This window comes from Eurosta solidaginis, chromosome X, assembly GCF_040869045.1.
Source record: "Eurosta solidaginis isolate ZX-2024a chromosome X, ASM4086904v1, whole genome shotgun sequence".
In the NCBI taxonomy this organism is placed as follows: Eukaryota; Metazoa; Arthropoda; class Insecta; order Diptera; family Tephritidae; genus Eurosta; species Eurosta solidaginis.
In genome coordinates this window covers 113,161,571-113,185,609 of record NC_090324.1, presented here as the reverse complement: position 1 = coordinate 113,185,609, position 24,039 = coordinate 113,161,571, and the positions used below count along the sequence as shown (strand labels likewise).

At 39.0% G+C, this 24,039-nt stretch overlaps 1 pseudogene; it reads right to left on the bottom strand.

Annotated features, from left to right (window-relative positions):
• Positions 1-3,161: 3,161 nt before the first annotated feature.
• On the bottom strand, positions 3,162-21,408 carry LOC137234324 (piggyBac transposable element-derived protein 3-like; annotated as a pseudogene).
• Between the last annotated feature and the right edge of the window lie 2,631 nt (positions 21,409-24,039).

Here is a 24,039-nt window from a genome sequence, read left to right as displayed (position 1 = left end):
ACAAAGTCTAGAGTCACCGCTGGTCCACCTTTATGGCGATATCTCGAAAAGGCGAACACCTATAGAACTAAGGCCCACTCCCTTTTAAAATACTCATTAACTCTTTTCGTTTGATATCCATATCGTACTAACAAAGTCTAGAGTCACCCCTGGTCCACCTTTATGGCGATATCTCGAAACGGCGTCCACCTATGGGACTAAGGATTACTCCCTTTTAAAATACTTATTAACACCTTTCTTTTGATACCCATATTGAACAAACAAATTCTAGGGTCACCCCTGGTCCACCTTTATGGCGATATCTCGAAACGGCGTCCACGTATGGAACTAAGGATTACTCCCTTTTAAAATACTCATTAACACCTTTCATTTGATACCCATATCGTACAAACGCATTCTAGTCACCCCTGGTCCACCTTTACGGCGATATCTCGAAGAGGCGACCACCTATACAACAACCACCACTCCCTTTTAAAACCCTCATTAATACCTTTAATTTGATACCCATATCGTACAAACACATTCTAGAGTCAACCCTGGTCCACCTTTATGGCGATATCTCGAAAAGGCGAACACCTATAGAACTAAGGCCCACTCCCTTTTAAAATACTCATTAACTCCTTTCGTTTGATATCCATATCGTACTAACAAAGTCTAGAGTCACCCCTGGTCCACTTTTATAGCGATATCTCGAAACGGCGTCCACCTATGGGACTAAGGATTACTCCCTTTTAAAATACTTAGTAACACCTTTCTTTTGATACCCATATTGAACAAACAAATTCTAGGGTCACCCCTGGTCCACCTTTATGGCGATATCTCGAAACGGCGTCCACCTATGGAACTAAGGATTACTCCCTTTTAAAACCCTCATTAACACCTTTCATTTGATACCCATATCGTACAAACGCATTCTAGAGTCACCCCTGGTCCACCTTTATGGCGATATCTCGAAAAGGCGAACACCTATAGAACTAAGGCCCACTCCCTTTTAAAATACTCATTAACTCCTTTCGTTTGATACCCATATTGCACAAACGAATTCAAGAGTCACCCCTGGCCCACCTTTATGACGATATCTCGAAACGGCGTCCACCTATGGAACTAAGGATTACTCCCTTTTAAAACCCTCATTAATACCTTTAATTTGATACCCATATCGTACAAACACATTCTAGAGTCACCCCTGGTCCACCTTTATGGCGATATTTCGAAACGGCGTCCACCTATAGAACTAAGGCCCACTCCCTTTTAAAATACTCATTAACACCTTTCGTTTGATGCCCATATTGTACAAACAAATTCTAGGGTCACCCCTGGTCCACCTTTATGGCGATATCTCGAAACAGCGTCCACCTATGGGACTAAGGATTACTCCCTTTTAAAATACTTATTAACACCTTTCTTTTGATACCCATATTGAACAAACAAATTCTAGGGTCACCCCTGGTCCACCTTTATGGCGATATCTCGAAACGGCGTCCACCTATGGAACTAAGGATTACTCCCTTTTAAAATACTCATTAACACCTTTCATTTGATACCCATATCGTACAAACGCATTCTAGAGTCACCCCTGGTACACCTTTATGGCGATATCTTGAAGAGGCGACCACCTATACAACAACCACCACTCCCTTTTAAAACCCTCATTAATACCTTTAATTTGATACCCATATCGTACAAACACATTCTAGAGTCAACCCTGGTCCACCTTTATGGCGATATTTCGAAACGGCATCCACCTATAGAACTAAAGCCGACTCCCTTTTAAAATACTCATTAACACCATTCGTTTGATGCCCATATAGTACAAAAAATTCTAGGGTCACCCCTGTTCCACCTTTGTGGCGATATCTCGAAACGGCGTCCACCTATGGACCTAAGGATTACTCCCTTTTAAAATACTCATTAACACCTTTAATTTGATACCCATATCGTACAAACGCATTCTAGAGTCAACCCTGATCCACCTTTATGGCTATATCCCTAAATGGCGTCCACCTATAGAACTATGGCCCACTCCCTCATAAAATACTCTTTAATGCCTTTCATTTGATACACATGTCGTACAAACACATTCCAGGGTTTCCCTCGGTTCATTTTCCTACATGGTTATTTTCCCTTATGTTGTCACCATAGCTCTCAACTGAGTATGTAATGTTCGGTTACACCCGAACTTAACCTTCCTTACTTGTTACATATGCAATTCCATATAAAATGTAAAATATTTTATTACATTATTATTTATACAAGGTTGCGTAACTCAATCAACTCACATTTAATGAATACAAATTTAGTTGCAAGAAACGTAAAACCAATCATTGAAATCACCATAACGGAATGCTATAGCAAATAAACTTCTGCTCAATGGAACTAATCAAATTTTCAAATTTTAGTACATTGTTACAACATCATTATTTATGTGATATTATTGCTATCTAAACGCAAGGGTAGCGTAAGCGCCGTATTTGGGTAAGATTCCGATATGCGATTTAATTTTTGTAATAATTCCGACTTATATGAACTTTGTGTAGATGCGAGTATGGCACGCAAAGCCAGAAACATGCATTTTCCAAAAATATATGGAATCTAAGCAATTTGAATCACTGAACACTGCTAGGCGCACACTTGCACTTCAGCTTGTAATAGAAATTCTTTGTGTTAGCACCGGTTTTATATTTTTATACTTTGTTACGGCGAATTTATTAATAACCGGAGCGAGTTTTAATTGTCGATGCTTGCGAGGAACGCACTTTGGTTATTCAAGTCAGCTTGAAGTTAAGCTTCATTAACCCTCTGATGCATGAATTTTTGTTTGGCTTCAAAAAATTTATTCAAAGTATGTTTGAGCTCTAGGCCAATATATACATATGTTTATTAAAATACAGCAAATGTGTTAAACAATGTATATTTATTTGTCGAATGGTTTGTCTTGCCAATATTTCGACTTCAAAAAATTTAATCAGATTAATTTCATGTATCTGAGCTCGAATCTGCTAATAATTTTTTAATTTGACTTTTCGTTTTCGGGAAATAATTAAAAAAGTGCAGTTCGCCTTGAGGCGGACCCATGCAACAACGCCTGGATAGTTATAAAAAAAAGCAGCAATATATTTCGAATCTTAAACATTTTTCAGAGATTTATTTCAAAACTGTTTTTATTGTTTAGTGTGGAATTCTATAAAACATTGTTTTGTTGTAGAAACATAAATTTATTTCACATTTTACCAAAAATGCTTGGGTTTCTGATTTACAACCTAGATACTTGCACATTTTCTTTCCGGATCTATCTAAAAACTTGCACTAATGTCCTGATTGTCATAGCGAATGTCTATTGGTATCATGTACGCCTTTTTCGCCTTTGGTTGAGGCGAAGCTAAGGGGGGCGACCACGTTTCGTGGACGGAGTTGAACGCATCCAACATAATACTTCTGCAACTTCTGTTCTGAACTCAGGTAGGGTATACTACTTTTCATTAGGATTTTGATGCAACCTCTTGTGCAATATATAATAATTAACCATAGCCACATCTAGTAAATGATAGAATAAGCGAGCTGTCCACTTTTTTGTCTTCATTCGAATATGGTATCGTCTAATAAGTCCACCCAATAAGTCGACTCCACCCATATGTTTGTTGTATTCTTTGAGTATTGCTGGGCAGCTTATATCAATTTTTTCTTTGTCTTTTCGATCCCAAAGTGTTATTGTTGAGGGGTATTTAATTTAATTTAATTTATTTGGATTAAAGTCGACACAGACACAATGTGGTCGACTACTAAGATATATAAAACATAAAATTAATGTTATAATTAAAAATATTTAAATTCAACCATACATAGGAAAGAAAGTACAAAATATCAGGCCAGACGTGACAGTATTGAATTATGCAACTCGGAAAACGAACATTCAAAACTGATGCAGTTATACAAGTTGTTGTAGTGCGAACACCAACTTCGCAGTGGATTATTTTTGGCAAAATTTTGCCGGCAAAGTGGTAAATAAAAAGGCACAAAGTGCCTGGACGTTCTACCAGGAACAGCAAAATTTAGTCGACTAACAAGATCAGATGAGTTGATCTCGCCCATAATGAGCTTGTGAATGAACATTACCCCGAGTAAAGTTCTTCGATTTTCTAAAGTTGGCAGATTTATAAGGAGAAGCCTATTTCTATATGGTGGCAAATGCACACTAGAATCCCAGTTAAGACCACGTAGTGCAAATATAATGAATTGCTTCTGTACTGACTCAATACGCTTTATAAAATTTTGATACCCTGGGCACCAGACACACGAACAATACTCTAAGATTGGTCGTACCAACGACTTATAAAGGGTTCTGATCCCACATAACTAGAAGGAAGACGAACTTGCCTTTTATCGTACCACGGAACACTGCTTACTTCCACGCCACAAACTGCTCCAACATACTGTTCGAAAAGCCACGACTTACATTTTTCTTTTGGAGCCCAGCATCAGTAGAAAGTTTAATGTTCGGAACGCGATTTGCCCGCATTGTTCCCAATCCCTAAATTCCGCGGCTTTTCAAATAAACTAGTAGTCCTACTGATGTGTAGAAAATATCGAAGTGTAGGATGTGATTTATATTGTGCCGTATATTTTTTGACAATCTTACGACGCACAGTGGCGCCTCTTCCGTTAAAGCATGGCAAAAATCAAAAAATCATGAAAGCGTTCGCTAAATCTAATACATGTGTCAGCCGACATGGCAACTCTAAATAAGTAAAAGAAGATTTTGAAGAGAGAAATCAAATGAACGAGACGAAGCAGTCTGTCTCGAACCTTCAGAACGAAACGTCGTATTTAACAAAATCATAATTCGCTTAAAATACATTAAAGTGTATAATCATTATTTCTAATAATAATACTTTCTTCATTTAACATTAAATAAACTAGCGTGCGTCTAATTAATTATTCGGAACTCTGACAAACGTAAGTAGATATGCCATCGTGATAGTATCAGAAGTGTGCGAAACCTATGCCACATTAAAAAAAAATTGTCGCGTTAATAATAATCCGAACATATTATTACAAATCTGCAAAATCTTTGCAACAATGAAAAAAAAGTGTTCTGTTAATGGTGGAATGCATTGAGGAACGAAGGCGTGCATAGTAAATAGTCATATACATATGTACGAGGACCACAAGTCCAACCGTGTCGAAAAACGTAAAACGAAGTAGAAAAATTGCGTCGAAATTGTGAAATTGCAAAACACGAAAAAAAAAAAATAAAAGAAACGGTAGTATACATACACACATAAATGTACATGCGTCTATATGTACATACGAACGTGCAACGCGTCGAGTTTGCAACGAACGGTCGGTTAAATTGAAAATTCTACGACTTTAGAGTTTCATCATAAAAAACGAAAGGGATAGCGAAAATATTCCTATACTAAAACATATGTGTGTTTATGTTGTATGCAAGAGCGTCGTTTCAACCAATTTAAAACATCGCAAAACTTCTCAACTCGTAAAAGCTGAACTCGCATTTTCAATTTCTAATTAGACAAAAACATGAACTTTCGTAGTATGACAGTTAATGATCTGCGCAACAGATGTCGCGAGCGCGGAATTGCAAAGACGGGAAACAAACACACTTTAAGCGAACGACTCGAAGAATATGAAAATGTAAACAAAACCGCGAACGCGAACGCAAATGATACATTTATGAGTGCAAATGAAACGATGCTAATGCAAAGAATAAATGAATTAGAAAAAACAATTACCGATTTGCAAGTGAGTGTAACGCAGCGTGAGTGTGAAATGCCAACACAAAGCAAAAGCACTCAAGTAGTATCTGAATTTCGTCCGTCCGTTGGTTCGTCACCACAGTCCGAACAAATTACAAGTTGCATAAATTCGTTTGTGTCGGTACCGCTTACGTGCATGCCGCCAACTAGTGTATCATATACACACGCATATTCATCGCGAATTAGTACAAATATTCAACCACCGTATATATCAATAGCAAATGACGTACACCCGTATATGCAAGTCAACGAGCATTCTTATTGGAATAGTGAGAATATTCACAGTGTAAATTATATGCCACCCATGTCTGTTTATAATGGGCATGCTCAGTTGTGTAATGACGAAAATTTCACGCAAACGCGATTTTATAATGAACCGAATATAAGAAGCAATATGCAGCCGAATAGTTTTCATGCTCATATGCAACAAAATTATCCATTTTCAAATGTAAATATACGACAAAATCCGTATAGTAATGTGAATGAAGTGATAGCACTTCTACCCGAATTCGACCCGTCAAATGAAACATCACTAAGCGCAAATCAATTTATAAGAAGAATCGAAATGCTACGTACTGCATATCAGTGGAGTGACCAAGTGTTATTATTCGCCGTACAGCAAAAATTAAAAGGGCATGCGAAATATTGGATTGATTGTCAAAATATTTTTAAATCGTGGTCGGAATTCGTCGCGAAATTTTGTATTGATTTTGCAACCGTTGAAAACGTCGCGGATATACACATAAAATTGGGACGAACGCGTCGCCAACGTAACGAAACTCCGCAAGACTATTATTACAAAATGTTGTCGATGGGTACAAAAGGAGGAATTCCTGAATTTGCTATCGCGCGGTACATAATAAACGGCATTAACGACCACGATCTCCGTAAAAAGATCTCGAACGATTACGAAAATTGCAATAAGTTGCTACGCGATATTCAAAATTATTCGGTGTACAATAACATAAAATACGAACCGCTGAACTATAAACAGAAAATCGACGAATATACGGCTACGTCCAAAAGCCAAACGAAAAATGTTGGTGAACGTGAAATACCAGCAAACGCTAAAGTAGGTGAACGCGAAACACCTAAATCGGTTAAATGCTATAATTGTTTAAAAACGGGACATATTTCAATAAATTGTTCAGAACCACAACGTGTCGAAAGATGTGAGACTTGTAAACGTACAGGTCATAAAGCAATAAACTGTAAACAAGCGAAAGCAAAACCTAAACCAAATACGACAGTTAATAAAATAAATGATGTGATTCAAGATACAAGCTTGACAAAAGTAATCAAAGTAAATGATTTCGAAACAAAAGCTATCATCGACTCTGGTAGTACGTGTTCGCTAATCCGTCATTCTATAGCCGAAAAAGTGGGCACATTTGTAGAATCTAAACGCGTTTTAAGAGGATTCGCAGGAGGCGAATATATGTGTAAAGCAAACATTTCAGTTGTACTTGAAATTGACAAAAATTATAACCAAGCCGTATTATTAGTGGTTAACGATGATCACATTGATGAAGATGTACTCCTCGGAAGAGATGTGTTTTGTAATAACAAAAATAGGCTGGTTATAGAAAACAATAAGTGTAGTTTCGAGAAATTAGAGAACGTATCGAATATCTCAACGAATGAACGATCGGAATTGAAAGCTATTATTGAAGCAAACCGCGATATATTTTCTGAGTCTGTATCCGACCTAGGTACATGCACAGTCTCGAAAATGAATATCGAATTAACCAACGATAAGCCAATAACTTTAAAACCATATAGAGTGCCGTTCGCTAAACGTAAAATAATATCTGCTATTGTATCTGAACTATTAACAAATCGAATAATTCGCCATTCGGAATCACCTTACGCGTCACCAGTCGTGTTAGTTGAAAAGGCCAATGGGGAATCGCGATTATGCGTGGACTATAGAGCGCTAAATAAAGTTACAGTGAAAAACCCATATCCCATGCCAATAATCGACGAACATTTCGCACAACTATCGGGAAATAGTTATTTTACGACATTGGACTTAAGGACGGGATATCACCAAATAGAAATCGAAGAGTGTGCGAAAAATTTTACTGCTTTCGTGACTACGGATGGTCGCTATGAATACAATAGAATGCCATTTGGCGTGGTAAATGCGCCTTCTGTATTCCAACAAGTAATGAATAAAATAATTGCGAAAATGAGGGCGGGTGAAATACTCGTATACTTGGATGACGTCATAATTCCAAGTAAAACGGTTAAAAAAGGTTTATCACGTCTTAAAAAATTCTTAAATATCTTACGAGAAAATGGTTTAACACTACGTTTTTCAAAATGTAATTTTCTGGCTGAAGAAATACACTATTTAGGCCACGTAATAAATAAAAATGGTATAAAACCGGGAGAAAAGAAAATAATCGCTATCAAAAACTTTAAAGTACCATCTAGTATAACGGAAATTAGACGATTTTTGGGTTTAACAGGGTTCTTCCGGAAATTCGTGCCGGAATACGCGCTAATTTCGAAACCAATAACGAAACTTCTCGCGAAATCAAACGAATCTTTTGTATGGGGTCGTGAACAACAAGAAGCATTCGAAACCTTGATCGAACGTTTAAGCAACGCTGCAATTCTCGCGTTGTACGATAGGATGGCCGAGCATGAAGTACACACCGACGCATGTAGTGTTGGCCTTGCCGGTGTGCTACTTCAGTCAAACGACAATAAAACGTGGAAACCAGTATTTTATTTTAGTAGGCATTGCACGAGTGCAGAAACTAATTATCATGCGTACGAACTCGAGGTACTCGCCGTAATCGAATCCCTCGAACGCTTTCGAATGTATGTACTAGGCAAGCATTTTCGCCTAGTAACGGACTGTTCTGCCATAGCTAAAGTCAAAACTAATAAAGAATTAAAATCTCGTATCGCGCGTTGGTGGATGCAACTTTTAGAATTCGATTTCGATATAATTCATCGCCAAGGCACCCGTATGGCTCATGTAGACGCTTTAAGTCGCGCACCAGATCATCCACCAAACGACGTAGAACCGGCTGGGTTGGTAATGAAAGTTAATACTTCATCCGAAGACTGGCTCTTGACAATGCAGTTGCAAGATCCAACGTTATCATCGATAGTATCAGTACTTAAGCGAGAGAAGAAAACAGATCAAGACGCCCAAATTCAACAAGATTACGAAATCAAAGATCACCGATTATATCGCCGTACGAAAGATGGGTTACGATTCGTTGTACCAAAATCAGTTCGTTGACGAAATGGGGCATTTTGCACTCAACAAAACGATCCAACGAATTTCGACACATTTTCGGTTTCCTAAAATCCGCAAATACGTTAAAGATTATTTAGCAGCATGTCCAGATTGTTGCTACAACAAATCTCGTAACGGTGTGGCTGAAGGTAGGCTGCATTATAGTGAACCTGATCCCATGCCATTTCGGGTCGTTCACGTCGATCACTTAGGACCTTTCGTCAAAAGTAATCGTGGAAATTGCTACGTTCTGGCAATATCCGATAGTTTTTCCAAATACCTGGTAGTGAAGCCAGTACGCAACACGAAAACCACCGCGGTAATCAACGCACTAAACGATATGACAAGCTACTTTGGACTGCCTGTCAAAATCATCACCGATAGAGGTACATGTTTTACCTCGAAGCAAATCGAACAGTTTTGTGAAAAAAATTCGATCCAACATATTAAAAACGCCGTACGTACACCTCGCGCCAACGGCCAGGTTGAGCGAGCTAACCAAACCATATTAAATTATCTTCGAACATCAACCGATAAACCGAAAGAGTGGGATTGTCATCTACGAAACGGGCAATGGTCAGTCAACTCACAGCGCAACAGCAAATACGTCAGGTTATTCGCCGAACGAATTAATTTTCGTCTCCGCGATATCGTACAAAATAAGCTAATTGCAGCTATTCGCGACACAACCGATAATCCGAATCCGCTACCAATCGACGAAAAACGGCAACAAGCCCTTGAAAATATTAACCACGAACGAGAAAAATGGAAACGTAGGTTCGACTATAAACATTGTACTCCGACAACATACACTGAAGGTAGTCTCGTTGTTATTGAGAACGAGCAAGCAGCAACTGGCGAATCGAGAAAGCTGGAACCCAAGTTTCGGGGTCCATACGTTATTACCCGAAGCTTGGGAAACGACCGATACCTCATAGAAGATATTCCTGGTATAAAAATAACAAATCGAAAATTCTGCTCAATATTTAGTACCGACAAAATAAAGCCCTGGTGTCACAGTGCACCCGAGCTCGACGAATACGACGACGACGACGACCCTGATCAAATCGAGGTCGATTTGGAGTCAGGAAAGGCCGAATTGTCAGCCGACATGGCAAATCTAAATAAGTAAAAGACGATTTTGAAGAGAGGAATCAAATGAACGAGACGAAGCAGTCTGTCTCGAACGAAACGTCGTATTTAACAAAATCATAATTCGCTTAAAATACATTAAAGTGTATAATCATTATTTCTAATAATAATACTTTCTTCATTTAACATTAAATAAACTAGCGTGCGTCTAATTAATTATTCGGCACTCTGACAAACGTAAGTAGATATGCCATCGTGATACATGTTTCTAATAGAGAATTTTCCGGGGATCAAGAATATACAACTGGTTTTTGACAGATTCATTATTATAGTTTACCAGGTAGAGCCGTTCAAAGTTGACCAATTTTCAACATTGGGAAAACTTTGAAATTTTTCTTTTTTTCGTTGTATTTAGAATAGTTTTGTGAGTAAATAAGGCGGCCGGTTGTCGTTTTCTTGTATAGCAATTAAAGATAATTTAATTTGGGATTGAAACAAAAAAAAATTGTTTTTAAGCTATTGCATAGATTTTACCGCGGGTTTGGCGACTAAATCAAAAAAAACCGTAACGGATATTTGTCAAAAAAGATCCGAAAAGGCTCGAAAAGGTTCGTAAAGGTTCGGTGTTAGCAACAGGCCAAATACATAAAATTGGATCTCTATCATAAACAGCGGCGGGCACCACTACATTTATACGGTTACCAAATTGAGAATGTGTTAGTAAATACGAGCGCGTAGCGAACACGAAAACAAAATCAATTATTTATTTAGTTTGATTTCAAAGCTTGAACATGTGTCACACGCACTCTTTGGTACTCTGTTTTAAGCGCGCGTGCGACACTTCCTCACCGTACGACCATCGAAATCAAACTAAAAGAGCTGTCGTTGATTTTCACGAAGTAGCCATTGTGCTATCGCTTATCGTATACATATATGGTCGCTTACCATCCAACCTAATAAAACCGTACTGCGTTTTTTTAGCGCACGCAAACAACCGGCGTTTTTTGCCCTAACCCAAATAAGCATGCGTTGCGACAATGTAAAGCATGTGTGCAAACGTCAAATCTAAATGTCACGCAGAGCAAAAATTGGAAATCGAGTTAGGTTTTCACGCAGCAAATTCAATTGGAGCTGCTCTCATACAAGTTGTATGTGCATGGGATATTTTTGACAGAAAATGACTTGCGTGCGTTTATATTAGGTTGGCTTGTTAGCAGGTGCTAAGCTCACGCCCACCCCGGATCATAAAGTTAAAGTTAAAGTTAGGGTTAAAGTTAAAGTTAAGGTTAAAGTGAATGTTAAAGTTAAAGGCGAAAGTTAAAGTTAAAAATAAAGTGAAAGTTAAAGTTAAAGTTAAATTTAAATTTAAATTTAAAGTTAAAGTTAAAGTTAAAGTTAAAGTTAAAGTTAAAGTAAAAGTAAAAGTAAAAGTTAAAGTTAAAGTTAAAGTTAAAATTAAAGTTAAAGTTAAAGTTAAAGTTAAATTTAAATTTAAAGTTAAAGTTATACTTAAAGTTAAAGTTAAGGTTAAAGTGAATGTTAAAGTTAAAGGCGAAAGTTAAAGTTAAAAATAAAGTGAAAGTTAAAGTTAAAGTTAAAGTTAAATTTAAATATAAAGTTAAAGTTAAAGTTAAAGTAAAAGTAAAAGTAAAAGTAAAAGTTAAAGTTAAAGTTAAAGTTAAAATTAAAGTTAAAGTTAAAGTTAAAGTTAAAGTTTTTTTTTTTTTTTTTTTTTTTTTTTTGTGTTTCGTGGAAGGAGGAAATGCTTTATGCACTGACCGGGATATTTAAGCCTCACTGCGAGACTCTCCGAGTGTAGGACTCCCTTCTGCCATGAAGGCCTACCCACTAAAACCTAACCTCCCACGGCCCGCGCAAATCCCCGTACCTGGGACCGCGTTTAGCATTACTTCGGGTACGGGTGCGCGCTACGTGAGCTCTATGGCTACTCTCACGCTAATGGGCTAGGCATCCGTCTTCTCGTTTACTGGTAAGTATATGCCTCACATATGTGCTGACCGTATCCCATCTGTCTCTTCGACAGGTCATGTTATTAATGACACTGCCCGGGGATAGGTCGCCAAGTACCTCTTCTACCCTCCTTCGCTGATGGGAGAAGTGCCTGCATTCGAAGAAGGTGTGGCGTACATCGTCTATTTCCCCACAGTACAGACAGCTCGGGCTATCAACCTTACCCATTCTGTGTAGGTATTTGCGGAAGTAACCATGTCCCGTTAGAAACTGGGTCAGGTAAAAGTCTACCTCTCCGTGCGGTCGCTTCAACCATGGATCAAGTTCAGGGATTAGTTCCCTAGTCCACTTTCCTACGATGCTGTTGCTCCACTGATCTTGCCAACGTCGGATCGATTCTTCTCGCGCCTGCATGGCAACAGCAGCTCTACTTGCTTGCGATCCGTTGTCATATATTGTTTTTCTTTCCTCAACGAGAAGATATATCGGTATGGTTCCCGCAACGACCAGGACAGCTTCAGCTGATACCGTGCGGTAAGCCGAAGATATTCGCAGCGCCCCTCTGCGTTGGACCGAGGTGAGGGCGACTCGGTTCTTCCGGTATTTCATTGCGTCCGCCCAGATTTCTGCACCATATAAGAGTATAGAATCCGAGGCTGATGCAAGCAACTTCCTTGTGCATGGCTTTGGGCCACCTGTGTTTGCCATTAATCTACTCAACTGCGCTATTATGCGCGCAGCTCTTTCGCAGGTCCCTCGTATGTGATCCGAGAAGTTGAGTTTGCTGTCTAACCTCACTCCCAGATATTTCGCTGAAGCGAGTGTTTCTATTGGCTGGTCCCCAACCATCATGTTCCTGGTAGTGGGAATACGTCTCTTTGTGAGGATGACGATCTCCGTTTTGGCTGTTGCTAACTGGAGACCGTGCTCAGCCATCCACCTATTTACATTACGCATGACCTGGTTTAATTTTAGCTGTGCCAGCTCGCAGCTTGGTGCTGTTATCACAGCTGCCACGTCGTCTGCAAATGCAACGAGGAAGGTGCTTTCTGGCATGTCTAATCGAAGAAGACTGTCGTAAGTTATATTCCAGAGATCGGGACCTAGTACCGAACCCTGGGCTGCTCCACCTGTTATTTTTACCTTTTTTTGACCGTGAGTACTTTCATATATTAGATACCTCTCTCTTAGGTAGTCCCTTAAAATTTCTAACAAATATTGCGGTACTTTGAAAGTGCTTTCTAGTGCCTCAAGCATGTCCTCCCACCTAGCTGAGTTAAAAGCGTTTTTGACGTCCAGCGTGACCAGCAACACTATAGGTCTTGCTCTGTGGCACGCTGTCTCGGCTTTCTTGACTGCGTCTATAACTTCTGCTATGGCATCCATTGTAGAGTGCCCCCTCCGAAAACCATGCTGTCTGGGCGACAGTCCTCCGGCGTCCTGTAACGCTCTGGTGAGGCGTTGCTTCAGGAGACTCTCCATCAATTTCCCTGCTGTGTCCAACATACATAGGGGACGGTAGGATGATGGAGAGTTGGGATCTCCTTTCCCTTTTGGAATGAGAACCAGTCGTGCTGTCTTCCATATGGTGGGGAAAATTCTTTCTTCGAGACATTTGTTGTACATGTGCAACATAAGTTCTGGGCAGTCGTTTGCAGCTAGTCTAATTGCCTCCGCGGGTATTCCGTCGGGCCCAGATGCTTTCCTAGGTTTCATAGTTCGCACGGCAGTTTTAAGCTCTTCTTCTTGGAATGGTTCCACGTTGCGATCTTCATGGGTAACGTACCCGCCCTCCCTAGGCAGTTGGGTGGGAAACAGGCCATCCACAATGTTCCTTATTTGGTTCTCGTCCATCAGCTGGTTTGGCGGACGGAACTTCTTCATTACTATCTTATATCCCTGCCCCCATGGGTCTCGATCCACTTCCTCGCAAAGCGCTTTCCAGCACTTAAGCTTGCTTTGCTTAATGGCAGCACTAAGAGCTTTCTTCGCTCCTTTGTACGCTTCCGACTTTTCTAGAGCCTCAGGCCTGCCGCGCGCGCGAGATGCTGGCCTTCGCATCCTGTGGCATATTTTCCGCAGCTCCGCGATTTCGCTATTCCACCAGTATACCTGATTTTTACCCCTCCACACTCCCCTCCGTGGCATAGAGAGGTTGCAAGCGTGGCGAAGACAGCTCATTGTCTTTTCAACCGTCTCTTCCGTCGGACTGGAGTTGTTGATTATCCGTCGGGCATCCCCCAGTACTGATGCGGAGAACGTGGCAGAGTCGACCTTGGATGCGTCCCATGCTTTTGTTCTGCGTGGCCCGTTCGGAATCTGCCTCTGACCGGGATCGTTTAGGTAGAAAGTGATGTAGTTGTGATCGCTGCCAGTCAGATCCTCTATGACTCTCCATCCAGCAGCGGTCAGCAGCAGGCTTTCTGACACTAGTGTTACATCGGGGATCGAGTATCCAAAGCCTGGCCGTCGGTATGTAGGGGTCGTACCAGTGTTAAGCACGTTCAAACCGAGCCTGGCGGCCATCTCAAGGACTAACCTTCCACGGGTGTTAGTCTGCGGCATTCCCCATTCGACGGCTCTTGCGTTAAAGTCTCCCGCCACAACCAGGTTACTAGTTAAGTCCCTCAGGTCGTCTTCAATAAGTTCAAGCTTCTCCCTGAACGTTTGAATGGGATCATTCGGGGACAAGTAGCAGCTTACTATTGTGGTATTATTCGTAGTTAGGCGGACGTAGCCTTGTCCGGCAACACGGTTCACAATATTGGCGTTTGCATCTGTCATCCAGATTGCGGCGGTGCCGGTGTTGTCTATATGCCAATCATTTCGGGCTCTATAGGGTTCGCTGATGATAACGATTTTAGCTTTATGGTCTAAGACCAACTGTTGTAGTAGCTCATCAGCAAGTCTGCTCCGGTTTAGGTTGCCTTGGATAAAACTAATCACTATTGAATTGAGACTTTGGCCTTTGCAACAGCGAGTGCCGCTCTGAAAATGCTGCATGCTCCAGATCCAGGGACATGATCGAGCTTCTGTGTATTACACAGGTAACATTTTGGAGCTGCGGTACAGGCCGAAGCTTTGTGGCCGCTTTGCCCACACTTCCAGCAGGCGTTACTCCTGTCTGGACCCTTGCATTCTGCCTTCCGGTGTCCGTAGCCGAGACACCTAAAGCAGCGTTGTACTTCTGCTCGCTGTCTGATTCGGCACTGTATCCACCCGATAGGAATTTTACCTTTCTTGAGTAGGGCGTTGCCAATATTCTCGTCCACTTCGACGACCGCCATTTTCTGTTCTCTTTGGTTTGCTGCGAACACAGAGACACGGAGAGGTCTAGTGATTTCTTCTTTTCCGACCTCCCTCCTTATTGCATCTTGGATTTCTGTTTCAGTTGTGAGACAGTCCATGCCAAGTACTTCCAACTTCATCCGCTTGGAGAGCTGTTGTGCTTCACCGACCTCTCCTACTGCACTACCTATAGCTGCTCTGAAGGCCGTCCGGTCACTGCAGCGCGCCGTTTCAATCAGTACGTTACCAGATTTGGTTTTTCGTACTGACCGTACCACCGTACCTGTGTCATTAGGGCGGAGCTGGCCGCGTATGGCCCCTAGTACCTGGGCATAGCTTTTGCCTTCCACAGGTTTTACCACAAAAGTTGCTGCTTGTCTCCTCTTTCTCGCTCGTTTTTGAGCTTTAGGAGCTTGGACGGGGGTTGCCTGCTTGGCTGGCTGGGCCCGCTGTTTCAGCCTCCGGCGCGCTACATTGGACCAAGACTCACCTTGTGAAAGCGTATTTGTTCTTTCATCTCGTTTCTTTTTGGCTTCCAAGTCCTCCGATTGGGAATCTGAGCTCGTTCGTGCCCTCTTGCTTTTTCGGCCCGATTCTCTGCTCTCATCTACCTTTTGGGCCCTTAACGATCCCATGCAGCTTAACGCTTCCTCGAGAAGAGCCATACCGGTTTTTATGTCCTTGGACACGGTCTTCTGCTTGAGAGCGGTTTCCTGCATCTCGCGCAGCACTGATACCGCGTACTCCAGCAGTTCGTCTTGGCTCTTCCCTTCGAGGCTTGTGTATGAGAGTGAGCCTCTTGGCGGAGTCGCACGTTTCTCCTTCCCAACAGCGCGCTGTGCAACGACATTGGGTGAGCTGACCGACGCTTTTTCCCTTGCAGTAGCAGGTGTTGACTGGCTGGGGTTATTGCGCAGCTGTGCTTTCGCTGCCTTTGTCTTTTCCGCCGATTCGGTGCCTTGTGTGGGCATTACCGACAAGGTCGCTTTAGCGGGGGTTGTTAAAACCGGCGATCTCAGCAGTTTAGTGCTCTTCTTGAACACCGCTTCATCGCCCCTTTCTTTCTCGCTTTCTCTACTTTTATCTTCCTTTGTTGTTTTTATTTTGTTGCTCATTTGTTCTATTGGGTCTCCGCTTCAAGCCGCTATCTCCGCACGATGTGCAGTCGCCGCCTTCAATTCCCGTGGTTATCTTTGCAGAAGCAGGGAGGCCACGCGTGGGTTGACACAGGTCCTTATGGGAGTCTGTGTTCAGAGCCAGAATACAGCGTTAGTCAGGAGTCGTCTCAACTGAGCCTGCACCACCAACTTAATGGCGACGTGCTTCGAACGTACTTGAAGACCTGCCAAGGTTTTAACGAGACGGAGACGATACCGATATTAACCTACCAGCCGTTTCGGCAAGGTGTCACCCTTGCTTATTAAGGTAGTAGCCTATCGTCATCGCCAGCCCGTAGCAATCAGTTCATAATCATATTTCCAGTTTTGGTCAACAGGATCTTACTGGTCTCGATCCTGTGGATGCTTGATGGGGTATTTTAGGGCGGCATCCTATCGCCCTTCCACCGGAACTTTGGGATGTGTTGCCCTTAGAGCAACACATTCCCATTTTTCCACTGGATTGCTCGTTTTGGTTCGCCCTGAGTACTTAATTCACTCAGTACCTCCCGTCTTGTGGGAAGCGTTCCTCTATCCACCACCTGAGGAGGCGCCCGGTAGGGGACCGATACCCCCGCAGGTAAAGTTAAAGTTAAAGTTAAAGTTAAAGTTAAAGTTAAAGTTAAGGTTAAAGTTAAAGTTAAGGTTAAATTTAAAGTTAAGGTTAAAGTTAAAGTTAAAGTTAAAGTTAATTTAAAGTTAAAGTTAAAATTAAAGTTAAAGTTAAAGTTAAATTTAAAGTTAAAGTTAAAGTGAATGTTAAAGTTAAAGTGCAAGTTAAAATTAAAGTTAAAAATAAAGTTAAAATTAAAGTTAAATATTAACTTCTCATTTATTCAATAAAAGTAAAAAATATGTGTTCTTATCGGTCACCACGCTTAAAAAGGTTAACTTGAATTAATATCAAAGACAAAACTTCAATTAATATCAAAGAAAACAAAATGTTGCATAAATATTATAATTGCATAAGTTGATAATATGCAATAGCTTTACCGCGGCAGTCCCCGAGTGCCACACGTCCTTTTTTTTTTTTTTGTTAAAAGTTGGCGGATATACCTGTTTTTCGAAATGCCTATTTTTAGGCCCTTTTTAAAATTTTGATCGAAAAAAAATGTCATGTGCTCCGTCAAATTAACAGTAGTTATTTGTGAAATATTCAGTTACCTAAATTCATAAAGTCTACCTGCGTCCAGCTGCAACTTCACTTTTCACATCAAATAAAGTTAAACAACCTTGGGCATAAATACGCGCCTGAGCAGGTATATATAATTCAGTACAGCCGTAAGGTCGTTTTTTTATTGGAACTTGTTAACAACATACATTTTTTTAGTTACGAATTGTATACCTGAAATTCATTTTAATAATTTGAGTAGGTATATAAAGCTATCCATCATACAATGTACAGTATCATTCGTCTTTTGGAGATTAAGGAACTAAGTATTCTGTTTACTTAAATAAAGCGAATAGTATTTTTAAATATAGTTCACAGTTTAATATTTAGTCAGATACACTCGAAGCCAATTCTAATATGTATCTAGAAAACTCGAAACTATTTGCGGTGTTTAAATCTACAAAGTCAAGACGGGACTTCGGTGAGGCTATTATGAGAGAATTAGCGAGTGAAACAAGCATTAAAGAAAGGAAGGCCTGCAAGAAAAAATTGGTTTACAATACATTATAATAGAAAGAAAATGGAAGGACGTCTATCGTAACAATTCAAAATTTCTAAGTAAGCATGAAAAGTGGCTAGCTGACAAAACTTTTTTGGACGAAGAAACGCCTAGCACGTCAACCAATCCAACTAGAGGGAGACCAACAAAACCCATAGTAGAGTGTTCTACCTACAAAAGGAAAAGGAAGCTGTCTGATACCACAAAAGCTATGGCCACGACTCATCTTTCAGAAGCACTGGCTATTAAATATAAAAAAGACGAAGAAAACATGAAGTCTCATATAACAGAAGCAGTTGCTGTAGCAAGTCCAGTGCGACTGATGAGGATCAAATGCGCTACCTAGGAAATACACTCCCGAAGAAGCTTTGGCGCTGTTTATAGATCTCGGTTTAACGAAGAAAAAATATATTATATTGCGTAAGTCATTATTGCAACGTAGTGCCGATATTTTACATGGATACAAAAAAATTACTCAAGCCAAGAAAGAAGCAGTTCCTCTAAGTCCCAAAAAACCGAAGCATCAGCTGACACCTTCAAAGTTTTACTGAAGAAAAGTTGAAATCACTGCCAAAGGAGCTAGCATTGATAACTAAGTAGGGTGTGATGGATCATCAGGACAAAGCGCATATAAACAAGGAATAAATGTAGACGATGGAACAATTACAGATAGTAATATGTTTATGGCTTCTATTGTTCCATTACGACTGAAAGATGAAGCTTCAGAATATTGGAAAAATCCACGTGCGTCATCAACTATATTGTGCCGCCCGATATTATTTAAATACGAGAAGGAGTCTTCGGAACTCATAAAAGCTACAGTGAGTGATATAAAAAATCAAATTGCCAAATTAGAACCAACAATAATTGAAATTGTAGAGGGGAATGTCATTACAATAAAACATGATTTTCTTCTAACAATGGTTGATGGAAACGTTTTGAACTTAATAACAAATACGACATCTACAATGAAATGTCCAGTTTGTAAGAAGAGCCAAAACGACTTTGAAAATCTTGATGATTCAATAACTGACGAACTAAATTATGAGTATGGAATATCCCCTTTGCATGCTAGGATAAGATGTATGGAATTTGTTTTGAAGCTGGCTTATACACTACCACAACAAGAAGAAGTTTTCGACGACAATACAACATGTAAGGAGAAACAAAACAGGAGAAAAAAAATAATTCAGGATGCATTCTGTAAAGAGATTGACCTTAGAGTTGACTGTCCAAAGTATGGATACGGAAATACAAATGATGGTAACTCCTCAAGAAGATTTTTTGAAAACAATGAAGTGAATGCTCGCATAACAGGAGTTGATAGAGATATTTCGAAAAGTTTGGGAGTAATTTTAAATATCTTAAACTGCCATGAACCAGTTAATGGACCCAAATCTGGAGAATATGCATCGAAAATTACAGAGTTGCTGCATCAAAAGTATCCTGAGAAGAAACTTATACCAACGGTACATAAAATTTTAGCACATGGAAAAGGTTTAATAGAGTACCAGTGCTTACCATTAGGAGAATTGTCTGAAGATGATCAAGATTCTAAGAACAAGGACTACAAAAGATATAGATGTATGAACATCTGCAAAGTATCACAAGTTAGACAAAACGAAGACCTTTTCAACATGTTAGCTATCTCTTCTGATCCACTCATATCATCTATGAGGTATGTAAGAAAACAAAAAGATCTTACAAATGCGTATAGCTCAGAAATTGTTGCTTTGTTAGATATATTTTCCAGTGACGATGACTATGTTAAGATAAAATAAGTTTCTCACTTATTATCACAACAATGAAAAAGAGATTTACTAATCAATTTTGTTACTTTATTGAAAAATAAGATATCTATGTACAAGTTAATTTTTTATTTCAAAGAAAAGAATTATTTAATTTAGTAATTTATAAATATATACTTTTCGTTATTGCATTTCTCTAAAGTTTATCAAATTTATTTTAAAGCTTAGGCATTTCGCCTTCAAAGGAGTATTAAATTTTTATAGAAATCAATACGTCTATCGAGTTTGGTACAAATTGGTAAAGCGGTTCTAAGATCAAACTTTTTAGCATAACTGGGCAGTGCCACCCCCTTTTCCAAAATTCGTTGGCTGTTTAATCTTTAGCTCAAATAAAATTTCATTGAACCTGAAAGTGGTTAGTTATCAATAAAATACATATTTGGCTTGTAAATTAAAAAAAAAAACATGTAAAATTTTACGATGAATTTTGAAGCACCGTGTTATTGTGGCACCAAAAACGTACAATTGAGTTTTATAAGAGTATTGCCATTTAAAAGAAACAATACGTCTATCGATTTTGGTAGTTATTGATTACGTGACTACTTAGATACAACTTTTTATCATAAGTGGACAGTGCCACGCTATCTTATCAAAGTCATTAGTTTATCTTATTTAATGCTTAAATACGTCATTATAAAACAAATCTCATTTTATTTTTTTTTCTTTTTTACTAAAAATTTTTGTTTTTGCATTTTTCAAAAAATTTTCGACTTTGACGAATTTTTTTGAAGCACTTTGTATCTGTGACATTCTGAGCTTACACACAATAAAACCTCAAATAATTAGCTTTCATTTTCTTTCAAGTTTTTAAAATATTTTCATTGGTTCAAAAGTTATGATTTTTGCAAAGAAAAAACTCAAAAGGCGCCACTGTGCGACGTTCGAAGCTGCTCCTAGATCAGGACACCCAGGAAAAACTTTATTGTCCCCAGCGCCGCAATATAATTCGAAATTGTAAGAAAACTCCTTATAGTCGCAGAGAAAAAATAACTTCGAAATGGGCTTTTGCCGGCATATATTACTCAAAAGGATTTTTTTGCATTTTCGAAAAATATATTTGTCCATCCACACAAAGACGCTGAAGCGTAGGAATTGGCCGGAAACGGTTATTGAAATGTTGAATAAGATAATACAACGGGTCAATCCAAGTTCACCCTTCTTGGCACATAAAGAATTGTCATTAAAGTGAAGTTTTGATCGGAGCTCCTCAAAACGATTACAAGTCATTGCTAAGCGTACCGGTTCCAGAGAATACTGTCCCCAATACGAGCGAGAACTCGGATACCGGAAAACTGACATGAAAAACAATATCTCCAAAAATTTTCGATGTTCCACTTCGTCAGTTTAAAACCTTGTAGACATATCGTTTTGGGTGGCATAAAGATTCATTGAGTAGCTACAATCTGGATAAAAAAATTTATCAAATACCTGTAATATCTGGAACGTAAATAAAAATTAATTTAAAGACATACCTTTAGAAAATCATTTGAAACAAAATATTGAAAACAATCATATGGTGTTCGTAAATTTTTTCGAAAATCTGGGGTTTCCTTGTCACCTCGAAAAAACAGTCCGTTGACGTGAAGTTGAAGGTGTGTGTTTTTCCATAAATTCATTTTCAGACGGTAATTGTTCAAAGAAATTTTGTATTTCATCATCTGATAAGCTTTTATTATTTGATCGGAACATTTCTCATAATAAAACGAAAATTTAACAAATGGTAAAGTAGTAACGTGGCTCTATTTCAGCAAAGGCTATGAAAATAAACACACGTATCTGCATGGGTCCGCCTCAAGGCGGGGTTATTTAAATTCAATTTACTCAGGGTCGCAGAGAGCCGAGCCGGGCCTCTGGGAAAGTCGCGTTTACGGGCCCCCCTAAAAAATAAACTCAATCCAGTAAAAAAAAATAACATAACATACATAAATTTTTCAATTCACATTGTCAGTTTTATTTCATATAAAATAAGATTTACTGGAGCACTTACATAAATGAAATGTTAGATTTCAATTTTTGATTTGCTTACATTACCTTTCTCTAAATATGTACATTTTAAGAGCTTTAATCAGCCAAGGAAAACCTTCAGTGCTTTTTGGTCTGCGAATATGGAAATTACCTACTCAAAACAATTGCTGCGAGCAAGGCTGGACTCCAACGCCAATGTTCCAAGGCTTGTCAAGCGATTTTGGCTCATAGTAGAACGTATACAATTTTTCACGCGAGACAATAGACTAAAGAACGCTCCCCTTCAGCCACACTGACTGGAAGTGTGCAAAATATTCTTAATGCTATGCAGATGTTAGGAAATAATACTTCCATCTTCAAGTCATGAAATTTGTTCAGAAGTTGAAATGGTTAAATTGAGTTTCGGAATCACACTCGGGTGATTCGCCAGGTTATTCATCGAACTGGCGCTTTCTTATCTTCCTTCGTTCTCTGCGAAGGTATTCACAACACCTATACTTCCTGCCAGAACCTTACATTCTTGAAGTATAATCGACCATTTGTGAGGACCTAAATCCACCGGCTTTGGAGCCCACACATTTGAAACTATGAAAAATTGTCGCAACTTATTTTAGCATGTATAAATCATATTTGAATTACAAATTATACATCATTTTTCGAAACACCCTAATGTATATTACAATGAATTTATATCAGTACATATAGCATGTGAAACATATAAAACTGATTTATATAAATTGAATTTACACATATAAAATAATCATTTTTCGAATTCCTCTAATATACACATAAACATTCATGACAACAAATGTTTTTGTTTCTATCGGCCTATTGATAAATGATTCAAGGTTCGATTCGAGCTCAAGGCCAGAACAATAATTTTTTTCTAATGATAATTATTGTTATTTTTTAATTTTTCTAAATTTGAAAAATTGTATTTTGTTTTTGGAATAGTAAGTAGAAAATTGTTCAGACAACCTGCCATAGCTGCGCAGATAGATCCATTTGGAAGGGTGCTAAGCCTTCATCATCAGTACGCTTCAGGCACGCTGCGCTAACCATTTAGCTATACAGCGGTGGTTTGTTTGACAGGCAAATTTGCTACTTCTATTCCTTTTACCAACTATATTTATTCAGTGTTGCGCCATCTGGTGCTAATCACTGATAATGCTGGATTTTTGTTTATTGTCAATTACTTTGTTTGACATTCCCAAGTGCTCATGGTTTATTATTAACAATTTTTTTTGTTTTTATCGGCCTATTGATAAATGATTAAAGGTTCGATTCGAGCTCAAGGCCAGATCAATACTTTTTTTTCTAATGATAATTATTGTTATTTTTTAATTTTTCTAAACTTGAAAAATTGTATTTTGTTTTTGGAATAGTAAGTAGAAAAGTTTTCAGACAAAAATTATTGTTCTGGCCTTGAGCTCGAATCGAACCTTGAATCTTTCATGACAACATCTAAGTTCTTAGTTGAAAGAATTTTCTCTGCCCGCATACGGTAAATATTTTGGTTGAACATTATAATTTTCATAGATATCAAATAGCCGGCTGGTATTCTAAACAACGATGGGAATACAGCAACGCAATAAGCAACACACATATCGACTGGTTTCTGACTCAACCACTTAACTCCCATTTCCTAAAATTTTGATTTTTGGTATGAAAAGAAGCATTAACATGTATTACAAATGGGTAAACCTTGAAAAATAATAATTTTTACTTATTTTAGAACAAAAATCCTTTTTACGTAAACTCGTAACTTAAACATGAAATTTCATGAATACAGCAACCCCGTAAAAGACTTACTTTTAATGCACTCCTTAAATTGATAACTTGGCAACACTTGCCATACTGGCGCTTTCTTATCTTCCTTCGTTCTCTGCGAAGGTATTCACAACACCTATACTCCCTGCCAGAACCTTACATTCTTGAAGTATAATCGACCATTTGTGAGGACCTAAATCCACCGGCTTTGGAGCCCACACATTTGAAACTATGACAAATTGTTGCAACTTATTTGAGCATGTATAAATCATATTTGAATTACAA